General features: G+C 34.6%; 1 non-coding gene across 1 annotated transcript; it reads right to left on the reverse strand.

The window, feature by feature from the left end:
• Window positions 1-9,317: 9,317 nt before the first annotated feature.
• Window positions 9,318-9,384, reverse strand: LOC111722357. The gene has a single exon (XR_002771185.1). It is a non-coding gene; the product is annotated as a small nucleolar RNA SNORD109A (small nucleolar RNA).
• Between the last annotated feature and the right edge of the window lie 4,645 nt (window positions 9,385-14,029).

The following is a 14,029-nucleotide window of genomic DNA, read 5'->3' on the forward strand; positions in this document are numbered from 1 at the left end:
CAAACCTGGCCCCTGGACAGCTAAAAAATAAAAAATAATGCAACTGCAACAACAACAACAAAATAGCCAGGTGTTGTGGCAGGTGCCTGTAGTCCCCACTACTTGGGAGGCTGAGCAAGAGAATTGCTTAAGCCCAAGAGTTTGAGGTTGATGTGAGCTGGGACACTACAGCACTCTACTGAGGGCGATAGCTTGAGACTCTGTCACAAAAAAAAAAAAAATCTAAGTGTTCTCCAAACATCTTTCCCAAAGGAACATATTAGACCTGTCATTCAATCCTACAATTCCTCTGCTAGGTATATATCCAGAAGACCAAAAATCACATTATAACAAAGATATTTATACCACAATGTTTTTTGCAGCCCAATTCATAATTGCTAAGTCATGGAATCAGCCCAAGTGCCCATCAACCCATGAATGGATTAATTAATTGTGGTATATGTATACCATGCAATATTATGTAGCCTTAAAGAATGATGGAGACTTTACCTCTTTCATGTTTACATAGATAAAGCTGGAACACATTCTTAGCAAAGTATCTCAAGAATGGAATAAAAGTATCCAATGTACTCAGCCCTAATATGAAGCTAATTTATAGCTTTCATATGATAGCTATAACCCAATTACTGCCCAAGAAGAAGTGGAAAGGGGAGAGGGAGGGGAGGAGAGAGGATGAGTTGAGGAAGGGTAACTGGTGGGACCACACTTATGGTGCATCTTACAAGGGTACATATAAAATTTACTAAATGTAGAATATAAACATCTTAACACAATAACTAAGAAAATGCTGTGAAGGCTATGTTAACCAGTTTTATGAAAATATTTCAAATTGTATGTAAAACCAGCACATTGTACCCCATGATTGCATTAATGTACACAGCTATGATTTAATAAAAATTAAAAGAAAATCTATATACATGAAACAAAAAATACCAAATAAATTAGAGATGACCTGAATAAATGGAAAGTACTATCATGTTTACATAATGAAGATTCAACATACTAAATAGATAAATAATCCCCATATTTTTCTTAAGATGTAATGCAATAGCAATCAGGATAAAAGCCAGATTTTTTTTTTTGTAGATATAAGCTAATTCTGAAATGTATAAAGAAACATAAAAAATTTTGATAAAGAATAAAGTCTAGAATTAAGTAAGGGATACATGCATGGATGAATGGACAAAATAGGGAGTCTACAAATAAATCCATAAAAACTGTCTTTTATATTATCCTGAATGGAGTTGAAACACATTCTCTCAGGAAAGTATTGCAAGAATGGAAAAGTGAGTATACAGTATACTTGATTGATACTAATATGAAGCCAGTAGATGAACTAAAACATACCCAAAGAAGAGAAAAATCAAATTAAAGTTGAAGGCAGGGGGAAAAGGGAGGGGGAAGCAAAGGGAAGAGGGAGGGGAATTAGTGTGTTCTCACCTAATGGCCACAATGTAAGTGTATATGGCACACCTCCTGGGTGCAGAACACAACTACAGTGGGGACTTTACCTAATAAATGCAAACATTGAAACCTAATCATGTGTACCTGGTATCAACCTGAAATTAAAAACAAAACAAGGCTGTATGATATTCCATGGTGTACATATGGCCTTAAAAAAATGATGGAGACTTTAGCTCTTTCATGTTTATATGGATGCAGCTGGAACATATTCTTAGCAAAGTATCTCAAGAATGAAAGAAAAAGTATCCAATGTACTCAGCCCTACTATGAAACCAATTTATAAGCACCCACACTTCTATATGAAAACTATAACCCAAGTACACCCCAAGATGAAGGGGAAAGAGGAGGGAGAGGGGAGGGGAGAGGGAGGATGGGTGGAGGGAGGGTAATTGGTGGGAACACACCTATGGTGCATTTCACAAGGGTACATGGTACATGTTAAATCTACTAATTGTAGAATATAAATGTCTTAACACAATAACTAAGAAAATGTGACAACCAGTTTGATGAAAGTATTTCAAATTGTATATAAAACCAGCACCTTGTACCCCATAATTGCTTTAATGTACACAGCTGTGATCTAAAGAAAAATAAATAAAAGAAAAAAACTGTCCTTTAGGATCACAAAGATACAAAAACAATATAATGGGGTGGTGCCTGTGTCTCAAAAGGGTAGGGCGCTGGTCCCATATGCCAGAGATGGTGGGTTCAAACCCAGCCCCGGCCAAAAAAAAAAAAAGACAATATAATGAAAAAAATCGCCAATACTACAACAATTGGTCATACAAATGCAAAAAAAAAAAAAAATGAATCTCAACCTAAGCTTAACATGATACAAAAAATTTAACTTAAAAGGAATTACAGGCCTAAACTATACACTTTAATGAAATATTAAGCTATCAGAGAACAAAGAGAAAATCTTTATGTAGTTGGCTGACTATAAACATACCACCAAAAATATGGTCCATAAAAGAAATATTGGACTTTATCAAAAATATATACCTTTTTTTGAGAGAAATACAATGTTTATGGAATAAAGGGACAAAACAGAGTATTAAAAAATATTTGCAAGTCACACATCCAACACAAAAGGTCTTCTGTCCATAGAAAATGAGGAGTTCTCTAAATTCAACATGAGAAAAACAACAATCAAATTAGAAAAGAGCAAGTGATATAAACACTTCACCCAAGGAGAAATATGGGTGGGAAATAAACATAAGACATTAAGACATATGGATATGCATTATCATTAGCCATTCAGATAATGCATACTTACCAGAACAACTGAATCTAGAGGACATCATCCTAAGTGAAATAAGGTAGGCATAGAAAGAGAAGTACCATATCATCTCACTTATAAAACCAGAATCTAAACAACTTAAAAACACAGAAGTAGAAAGTAGAATGGTAGTTACCAGAGATTGAAAGGGGTTGTGGGAGATAGTGGCCAAAGAATGCAAAGCTTCAGTAATAGTGACTAGAGTTAATATATTGTATGGTTATTTCAAAATTGATAAATGAATTGATTTTAAATGTTCTCACTAAAATGAAATAAAAGGTATGTAAGATGATGAATGTGTTAATTAGAATGGTTTGATCATTCCACAATGTATATGTGTGATAAAATATCATATATTTTACTGTACCCCATAAATATACACTATTATTATTTGTCAGTTAACATTTTTAAAGATAAGAGTGGCTAAAATAAAAAAATTACTGGCTATATTAAGTATGATGAGGATATAAGAGCTATAGGATCTGTCACACATTTTTTGCAGGAATGGAAAATGGAAAAAAGTTTCAGGAAAAGAGTTTAACAGATTCTTTTAAATTAAACACATACTTACCATACAACAAACTCAAAGCTGAGTATTTATTTACTCTATAGCAAGGAACAGAAAAGTATGTACCAAGGTTCCATTTACCTTTTTTTTTTTGAGACAGCATCTCACTTTATCATCCTCAGTAGAGTGCTGTGGCATCACAGCTCACAGCAACCTTCAACTCCTAGGTTTAGGCAATTCTCCTGCCTCAGCCTCCTGAGTAGCTGTGACTACAGGTGCCCGCCACAGTGATCAGCTATTTTTTGTTGCAGTTTGGCCAGGGCTGGATTCCAAACTGCCACCCTTGCTATATGTGGCTGGTTCCCTACCCACTGAGCCACAGGCACCACGCTCCATCTACTGTTGTAAGTAAAGTATCACAGGAACACATCCACACACATCCATTCTCTGTAGCAAAGTTGAGGAGTCTGTGTCAGAGACTATATAGCCCTGAGCTCTAAAATGTGTATCTCTAGCACTTCAAAAAAGTCTTCTGACCTGTATAAAGAAAACTTAGGTTTACACAGAGACATGTACAGAATTATTCATATCAACATTATTTGTAAAAGCCAAAAAGTGGAAATAATTTAAAAGCTATTTAAATGATAAATTGTAAATAAATGGCATTAGATGCAAAGAATGATAAATTACTCAGAAATAAAAATAAGCTGTTGATAGAAGATATACTTGGATATATGTCAAGAGAATTATTCAGAAAAGCTTCATTTAAATGCTGTCTGATTTTACTGAAAACATTCTAAAAATATAAAACTATAAGGGTGAAGAATAGATTAGAACTTGTTGGAGTAAAGGATTCGAATAGGATATAACTATAAAAGCCCATGGTAATTTGTGTGAGTTGAGGGACAAAGGATGCAAGTGCTCTTTGTCTTCATAATGGTCAAGATACACAAGATTTGGGTTACACTAATCTACACATATGCTGCATTCATACAAATGTAAACCAAAAGTGAAACATAGGTTCAGGACTGAAATCCTGGTCTCAGACTTTGGGAGGCTGTGGCCAGAGGACTATTTGAGGATAGGAGTTCAACATTAGCCTTAACAACAACAACAGAAAAGACTCCTTTTAAAAAACAAAATAGAAAACTTAGCTGGCTGTAGTGGCAGCTGATTCTAGCTAATGCCTACTGTCTCAGTTATTCAGAAGGCTAAGGCTGAGGCTATGATACTACCACTGGAGAAATCCTGTCTCCAAAAAAAAAAAGAAAAGATTTTTAATGTGAAAGAGAACTATCAGGCTCGGCGCCTATAGCTCAACCGGCTAAGGCGCCAGCCACATACACCTAAGGTGGCGGGTTCGAATCCCCAGCCCGGACCCGCCAAACAACAATGATGGCTGCAACCAAAAAATAGCCGGGCGTTGTGGCGGGCACCTGTGGTCCCAGCTACTTGGGAGGCGGAGGCAAGAGACTCGCTTGAGCCCGGGAGTTGGAGGTTGCTGTGAGCTGTAATGCCACGGCACTCTACCCAGGGGGACAGCTTGAGGCTCTGTCTCAAAAAAAAAAAAAAAAAGAAAGAGAACTATCAGAATAAAATTTCTTTAATATTTAGGACATCTGAATTTTTTGTAAATTTTCATAAGACAGGGGCAGCACCTGTGGCTCAAGGAGTAGGGTGCCGGCCCCATATGCTGGCGGTGGCAGGTTCAAACCCAGCCCCGGCCAAAAACTGCAAAAAAAAAGAGGAATGTTCTAAATTTTCATAAGACAAAAATGGATTAGAAAAACAATTTAAATAAACAAACGAAAAACATGTAAACACATAAAACTATGAATACATAAACAGCTATTCCCTAATATGACTTTCTGAAAATGTATGTGTTAAACAGAGTATACACTTGACTTATCCTGAGGACATCAAAGGCAAAGCTCCAAGGAACACACACTTCACTTAATAATATTCCTAGGAAAATATTAACCAAAATTTGAACTAGTTTAGTGAGATGTTTTTGTTTTTTGGTTTTTGTTTTTTTTGGAGACAGAGCCTCTCCCCATGGGTAGAGTGCTGTGGCACCACAGCTCACAGCAACCTCCAACTCCTGGGCTCAAGTGAGTCTCCTGCCTCAGCCTCCCAAGCAGCTGGGACCACAGGCACCTGCCACAACGCCTGGCTATTTTTTGGCTGTAGCTGTCATTGTTGTTTGGTGGGTCCGGGCTGGACTTAAACCTGCCACCATAGGTGTATGTGGCTGGCGCCTTAGCCAGTTGAGCTACAGGCGCCGAGCCTAGTGAGATGTTTTTAATGTGGTCATAACATACCATACACATATAGTAAGGTGCATCCATTAAAACTGTACAGCCCAATAAATTTGTGCCATCTAAGTACAGCCAGTAAACAACGCAGAGACCAAAAAACAAACATTATCAATATTCTACAATAGTTATCTTGTTTCCATTACACTCTCCATGAATATTATCTTCTTTGATTTATATGTCAGTTATTTCCCAACATACTATCTTGTTTACTGCAGTTGGATAGTAAGCCTTAAAATAAGGTAGTGTTGGGCAGCACCTGTGGCTCAAAGGAGTAGGGCGCCAGCCCCATATGCTGGAGGTGGCGGGTTCAAACCCAGCCCTGGCCAAAAACTGCAAAAAAAAAGGTAGTGTTACTCCTATTACTGTTTTTCAGAATCTTTTTTGCTATTCTAGCACTTTTGTCTTTCCATATGAATTTTATAATAATTTTGTCAAAACTGATACAGAACCCTGTAATGGTGCTTGTTTTCACTGAATCTATAGATGAAATTTGAGATAACTGACAACAATATTGAGACCTCTAATCTATAAACACAGTATATATGTGAATTTACTTAGGTATTCTTTGATAACTTTCATCAGTGTTTTGTGGATTTTATAATAGAGATTGTAACCATAGTTTCCTAGATTTACACTTAAGAAATATTTTTTCAGTATCATAATGGGTATTTATTTCAAATTCCAATTTTACATTGCTAGTATATAGCAATATGAATGAATTTTATACACCACCCTCGTATCTTCCAAAATTGCTAATCTACGTTTTTATATCTAGAAATGTTATAGCTTCTTTGCAGTTTTCTGACATAAACAATCATGTTATCAGTGAAAAGAGTTTTATTTCTTCCTTTTTAATCTTTATGACTCTTATTTCTTTTACTTCTCCTATTGCATGGGATAGGACATTGTAGAATAATATAAATAGATTAGTATTGAGTACATTGGATACTAATATGAAACCAATACATAATCAACTCCATGCCCACAAACACACAAACAAAAGTATAGTTTAGCAAAAGGGAAGGGAGAAAAGGAGGGGGTAGAAGGAAGGATAATTAGGATCTCACCTAATGTGCACAATGTGAGGGTGTTTAGCACACCCCTTGAGTGAAGGGCTCAACTATAAGTTGAACTATACCATAGAATTAAAAACAACATAACCTAAACATTTGTACCCTCATATTAATCTGAAATAGGAGAATAATAATAATATTAACAGAAATAAGACAGAGGTCATCCTTGTTTTGCTCTGGTCTTAGGAAGGAGAATGAACTTCTACTCAAAACACATTAAGTTGTAGATTTTTAACATAAAATTTTAATAAGATTTCAATTTACAGAATATTATTTATATGTGTATATATCTAAATATACAATATGCAATACACTATAAACATGCTAGAACACAGTGGTCCAAAAATAGCTTACTATAACCTTGAATTCCTGAGCTTAAGAAATCTGTCCACCTCAGCCTCTTGAGTTACTGGAACTATAAATGAGCCATCACACTGAATATTTTTCTTTTTTAAATTTTATTTTTTTCTTAATTAAATCATAACTATGTACATTGATGCATTTATGGGATACAGTGTACTGATTTGATACAGAATGTGAAATGCTTACACTGAATTCCAACCAATCTTTCTTCCTTCCTTCCTCTCTCCCACCCTCCCTTCCTCCCTTACTCCCTCCTTCGCTGTCTCCTTGTCTCTCTCTGTCTTTCTTTTTTTGAGTCAGAGTCTCACTTTGTTGCCCCGGGTAGAATGTCAAGTCACAGCTCACAGCAACCTCAAACTCTTGGGCTCAAGAAATTATCTTGTCTTAGCCTCTCAAGTAGCTGGGACTACAGGCACCAGATACAATGCCTGGCTATTTTTAGAGATGAGGTTTTGCTCTGGCTTGGGCTGGTCTCCAACTTGTAAGCTCAAGCAATCCACTCTCCTTGGCCTCCCAGATGCTAGGATTGCAGGCATGAGCTACTATGCCTGGCCTCTAGTATTTTTATTATTTATTTATTTTTTGCAGAGACAAGGCCTCATTATGTTACCCGGCAGGTCTTGAACTCTTAGTCTCAAGCAATCCTCTCACTTTGGCCTCCAAAGTGCTAACATTGTAGGCATGAGCTACTGCATCCAGCCCTCAATATATATTTTAAATACTGTTTGGATTTAGAGAACAGCTACAACAGCACGAATCTGTTTATATCATAATATAAACACATAGACAAGCAGGAAATTATAAAATTATGTATATTAAGACAAAACATACCCTAATGTTACTCTCATTTATGTTCACCTCAAAGGCTTTTCAATGATGGAGATGCTAAATATAATCAGTATGTGATATTACAAGTCTTACTGTTCATGGCTATGTTATCAAACTATTATTGAGCTCATTTGAATTACTTTTCTTGGTTCATGAAAACTAATAGACACATTAAAACTTATGCATGCATAAATATAAGGAAGACTAAAATAATTACTATTCAAAAGAATCTGTAAGAAGTTTGTGAAGAAAACAAGAGTTTACGTAAAGAACTAAACATTAGACAACAATTAAAGCAAAATCTACATAATCTGGCTCAGGAATATAAAAAAGTACTTTTCATATTAAATCATGTTGTAATTGTCACAACAAATAATGTCAAGTTTCATTATCTCTTCACTAGATTAAAAAAACTTACTGTCCTTTAGAAGGTCAAAACAGTATGAAAAGCTAAACATCTTTGTGTTTCAGAAGAATGAATTGCTTCAATTCTTAATCATTTAAAATCTTCATAGCTGTAAAAAAGTCTCATAAAATTTAACACATAATTTTCCATATCAATAAAATGTAAAAAAAACTAATTAAAGTCAAATCTCAATATTGAAAAGAGAAGTAATGCAATCCATTATGATCACACCAATCTATCTAAAATGACTTGATAATAATTTTAATCATAAAGACAACATTTTGCTAACATAATATTCTAAGACAAATATTAAGCACAGTTGAATTTCATAAAAACAAAATGTCATTTTAACATGGAACTGTAAAAAAAAATTCTCCCAAATCCTACATTTGTCATTCCATGCAAAATTTGGATAAAACAAATTTTAAAAGGCAATGATTCAAAATGAAGTTGGAGATAATCAACAAAGACGAAGACATATTATGTATAATCTTGTCCAGCAAGCCACTGAAAAGGGAACACATGACTTCAGGATGTGGTATGAAACACATGAGTATGTGAATTTCAAAGAATGCTGGTTTAATTACTTACCCCTATGTCTAAAGTGGAGGACGTCATAGCCCTCCTCTACCTCAGCAAAATAGAATAGAAAAAAAAAGAAATAGTCTCAGAATATAATCAACAGTAAAATAACAAAAAGGCTAAAATTTATTCCTTTGTCAATATTTACATGCAATGATCCTTTCTTTAGCCCAACAATGAGACTTTCAGGATCCAACACTGTTGCTTGACCCCTAGTTAATTCAATCTCTCTTGTTTTCTCACTCTTCATTCAATAATGTGTTTCCTATATTCTAGTACCTGTCTACAACTTTCTGTTTAAAAGGAGAGGGAGGGGAATGAAGGAAGTCTTAGGTCACTGAGCACATTAAAGGTGTACAGTTTCCTTAGGATGCTAATGGCTGATCTAAAAGAAAGAAATAGACATGCTCCCACTGGTATTATGCTGCCACAGAGGGGTCACCAAATAAGCCAGGCTCTGAGAGTCTTATTTGTCCTATTAGAGGGCCACTCATCTGGACCTCAGATTGACATCTGGAATGAGTCCCTCAGCGTCCTCAGACAATTTTGCTCATCATCGATCCAGAAAATAACCCTCCCAACAAATAAGTATTTCCATAGCCAGGCTTATTCTGTGCAGACTAGTCTAGTGTATTATCAATGAAGGAAAGTACAGTAGACATTTTGTTTAATTATGTGTATAATGGAACTTGCATATACATAGCATGAAAATAAAATGACCTTGAATTGCTGTTCTAATAACAGCTGATAAAATCTGTTTAAAATTTGTTGTATAAGACCAACTACAATAAACTAAGTCAACTAAAATTTTAAGAAATAAATAAGGTAGGAAAAACAATACATGGTATGATTATACTATGTTTATGGTCTGAACATGTCAGACAAAATTTAAAAAATCTTTAAGCCAGGTGTGATTGTACACACCCATATTCCCAGTTACACAGAAGGCTGAAAAACAATTGTTTTAACTCCAAGAGTTCAAGGCTAGCCTAGGTAACACAGTAAGTCTTTATCTCTTAAATTTTAATAAGAAAATATATTCAGCACATTGAACTTCATTACAAGAATCTTTATCAAGCACAAAATAGTGGAGAAAAATGGCAAGAGTTTCCCAAAATTATTGAGGTTACTATAAAAGAGAGATTTTTTAAAAGGGGGAAACAATAATGAGGATTCCTTAAACAAAGTAAGAAATCCTTTGCCATTCATGTTTTCTATTCATATGAAAGTATTATTATATTTTATTGTTATAAAAATGTTATTTTTTGAGCCTCTGAAATCATGGACTCTTAGACCTTGAAGTTCTATGTCATTGACCATAACACACAAAACAATTTTGTAAGTACCAAGGTAGCTGCTCACCTTTCCACCGTGAAGTGCTGTAACTTGGTATAGATCTGCAATAAAATATTATAAAGAAACTAAATCAGATCAGGAAATACATGAAATTAATTCAAACACTGAATGCAATAATTGGTTTCATTGTAATTTACCATAAAGTTGTCCTCAGACAAGTCATACCTGCTTGGTCCCTTGTCACCTTTGTCATTTCTTCATTTATGTCCTCCAGAAATTCTCAATCCTGAAAATAGTCAATAACCCTATGGTCTGTGTAAATTAGTGGTACACCAATTGTTTTCTATGTGAATTAGTGGCACACCAATTATAGATACACATATTTAGAATTAGAGATTCTAAAGCTATAGTCCACAAAATAAAAGATTTTATGAAAATGCCCTGTTGTGGGTAAAATGAAAGACATGATAGGGGTGTTGTGGGACTGATATTATAGAAATAAAAAATAAGAACTTTGTTTTCTTTGTGAGACAGAGTCTCACTCTATCACTCTAGGTAGAGTGCCATGGCATCAGAGATCACAGAAACCTCCAAACTCTTGGGTTCCAGCAATCCTCCTGCCTCAGCCTCCCTAGTAGCTAAGACTACAGACACCTGCCACAACACCAGGTAGTTTGTCTATTTTTTTTTTGGTTGTTTTAGTTTGTCTATTTTTAGTAGAAATGAGGGTAGCACTCTTTCTCAGACTTGTCTCAAACTCCTGACCTCAAGAAATCCACCTGCCTTGTCTCCCAGAGTGCTAGGATTACAGGCAGAAGCCACCACACCCAGCCAAGAACTTTGGAAATCTATTTCAACTGTGTGCTTGGAATTAAGCAGCCAGGATTGGTCAACAGAGATAGGCCATTGCCCTTCCTCTTACAAGTCAACTCTTTTGCACAAACAATGCTGCTCAAACTGTAGAATCTGAACTTGGAAACTCTTGTCATCCATTCTCTTCAGCAGACCTTGTATCAACTGACTACCATTTCTTCCAGGTTCTGGACCACTTCTTGCAAGGAAAAATATTCAATTCTTAACAAGCTGCGAAAAAATGCCTTTTGCAGTTTCATCATCACTTGCTCTACAGGCATAAACAACCTACCATTAAGGTGGTAAAACTGTGTTGATAGTTAGGTACACATGTTGATTAATTGTACTACTTCTTGCTTGAGATATAATAACCCCCACGTTTTTAATTTGAAATCATAAATTTCAAATTTAATGACCTAAAATGACATTACCAAGTGCTGGCAAGAATGCAAAACAATTGGGTCCCTTAAACACTTCTGTGAAATAATACATCTACTCTAGAAACTTTGGTAGTTTCTTATAAAATTAAACATAACACTTACTGCATAACTCAGCAATCACACTCCTGGGCATTTATCCCAGAGAAATAAAATGTTATGTTCACACAAAATCCTCACACTGATGTTTATAGCAAATCTATCTGTAATTTTCAGAAACTGGAAACAACCCAAGAATCCTTCAGAATACTTGGATAAAGAAACATTGTACATGTGTACAATGAAATAATATTCAGCTATAAAAAGGAACAAATTACTAATATAAACAAAAAAATGGAGTTGTGATCTAATACGCCTCTTGCTAAGTGAAAGAAGCTAAATCTCAGAGGTTATTAATTACTTGCTTAAAACAGAAATACTTTACTGTTTACTACTGTGATTTTGCCTCTCATTTACTTCACATTTTCCACAATATATGAATGTATGATACGAGAACATTCACTGAAAGGATGCCTTATGCCTTCTCTTTGTGACAAAAGGACCACTTTTGAAATCACACAAACATTATTAATCCTAGAGGACATCATTTGATGTCTACATGGAAAATGAAGATCACCACAAAAGAGGGAGGCTCTACCAACTACTATGCCCAAGAGACAAAGTTTTTCATTGTAGCTCTACATAAACATTATGAGGAAAATCAGCATGTTCCTGTGGAAAATTCTACCAACTAGAACTATTCTACACAATATTTCTACTATACTTGACTACTATACAATGAATTTATTCTAGATATCCTGCTAGAATCTTAGGACAAGAAAACATTTTGTATTCAAACTAACATTCATTCCATCCCATTTAGAACTGAAAAGACAAAAGCAAAAATTTGGAGTGATAAAAAATATCCAGGTCCATTTAACCAACCAGATGTAAGGCAATGAACTGTGTGTAACTTGCTATTTCAATTTAATTTATATCTATAATACAATAATGTTTATGACAATATTCAATGGAATGTTCATTTGCATAGGCAATGGGCTGTCTTCAAATGCAACAAAAATAATCTTAAAAATCTATGATGGACAGGTCCTTAAAATGTTAAACATACTTACCATATACTCACCTCTAACAGAACTAAAAATATGCATGCAAAAAAATGCCTTTACACAAGTATCCTTAACAGAATTATTCACAATAACCAAAAAGGGTAAACAATACAAAAGCCCATTAACTGATGAATAAATTAACATAACGCTATCCATTTTCTATCTAAATAGCAAAATCTATCTACTCCATCAAAAGGAACAGAGTACTGATAACATATTACATGGCTGAACCTTAAAAACATGGTAGGTGAAAAAACTGTTTATTGAAGCCCAATTCATTATTGCCAAGTCATGGAAGAAGCCCAAGTGCCCATCGACCCATGAATGGATTAATAAATTGTGGTATATGTATACCATGGAATACTATGTAGCATTAAAAAATGAAGACTTTACCTCTTTTATGTTTACATAGAGCTGGAAAATATTCTTCTTAGTAAAGTATCTCAGGAATAGAAAAGAAAATATTCAGTGTACTCAGTACTACTATGAAACCAATTTACAATCACTCACACATGCATGTGAAAAATGAAACACAACTATAGCCTAAGGATGAAGAACGGAAGGGGAGGGAGAAGGGAAGGGAGGCAGGTAGGACAATAGAGGGAGGGTTGGTAGGGGGACCACACCTATGGAACATATTTCAAGTACAAGTTGGATCTATCAGGTGTAGAACACAAAGGTCTTAATGCTGTAATTGGGTAGAAGAGGTGAAGGCTATGTTTATTAGTAGGATGTAAGCACTCCAATTTGTACAAATAATCAACACATTGAATATGATAATGACATAAATGTACTTATGATCTATGTACAAATGACTTAATATATATATATATAAAGACTTCCTTCTAACATAAATGCTTCAAATCCAAGTACTCACAAGGTCCACTGTTATTATAGTATTCATCCATTTATGCTACATTTTCTTTTTTATTGAGCAATAATAATAATGCAAAAACGTAACATTCACATTGTCAAATAAGAGTATGTCTATTATAGATTGCTTTGACTCTGAGGTTTAGTGTGGAGTCATCAGTTAACTTCTCATTTTTTTCCCAAAGTCTCAAAAAATAGATAATCAGTATCCACAAACAAAAACAAAAGAAAATATGCTGATTTCATATAGAATTAGGAGCATTTACGTGTTGTCTGAGGGATCATGTATGTTTTAAGCCATATATTTAAATTATTCCTCTTTATACATATATTTCTATATACTATTTTGACTTAATTGCAGACTTACAGAGCAGATACTAGAATATCCATAATTTCTAGATACTTTTTTTCTTGGATTTCATATTTTATATCTTTTTACTATGCCTGTTTCACTATTTCTTCACTTTTTCTACTTTTGAAACATGTATATTCATACATCACATCCAAATAATTTGCCAATTATTGCTATGACATCATGTGTTTGTTTATGTTTTACATTTTTTATTTTTATTTCTTAAAAACTGTATTTTCTGTTATATAACCTCAGAATCGTTATCAAATTTAGGCAATTAGTGCTTATATAA

The sequence above is a fragment of the Otolemur garnettii genome, unplaced genomic scaffold (genome assembly GCF_000181295.1).
Source record: "Otolemur garnettii isolate 467f Iridium unplaced genomic scaffold, OtoGar3 scaffold00238, whole genome shotgun sequence".
Taxonomy (NCBI): domain Eukaryota; kingdom Metazoa; phylum Chordata; class Mammalia; order Primates; family Galagidae; genus Otolemur; species Otolemur garnettii.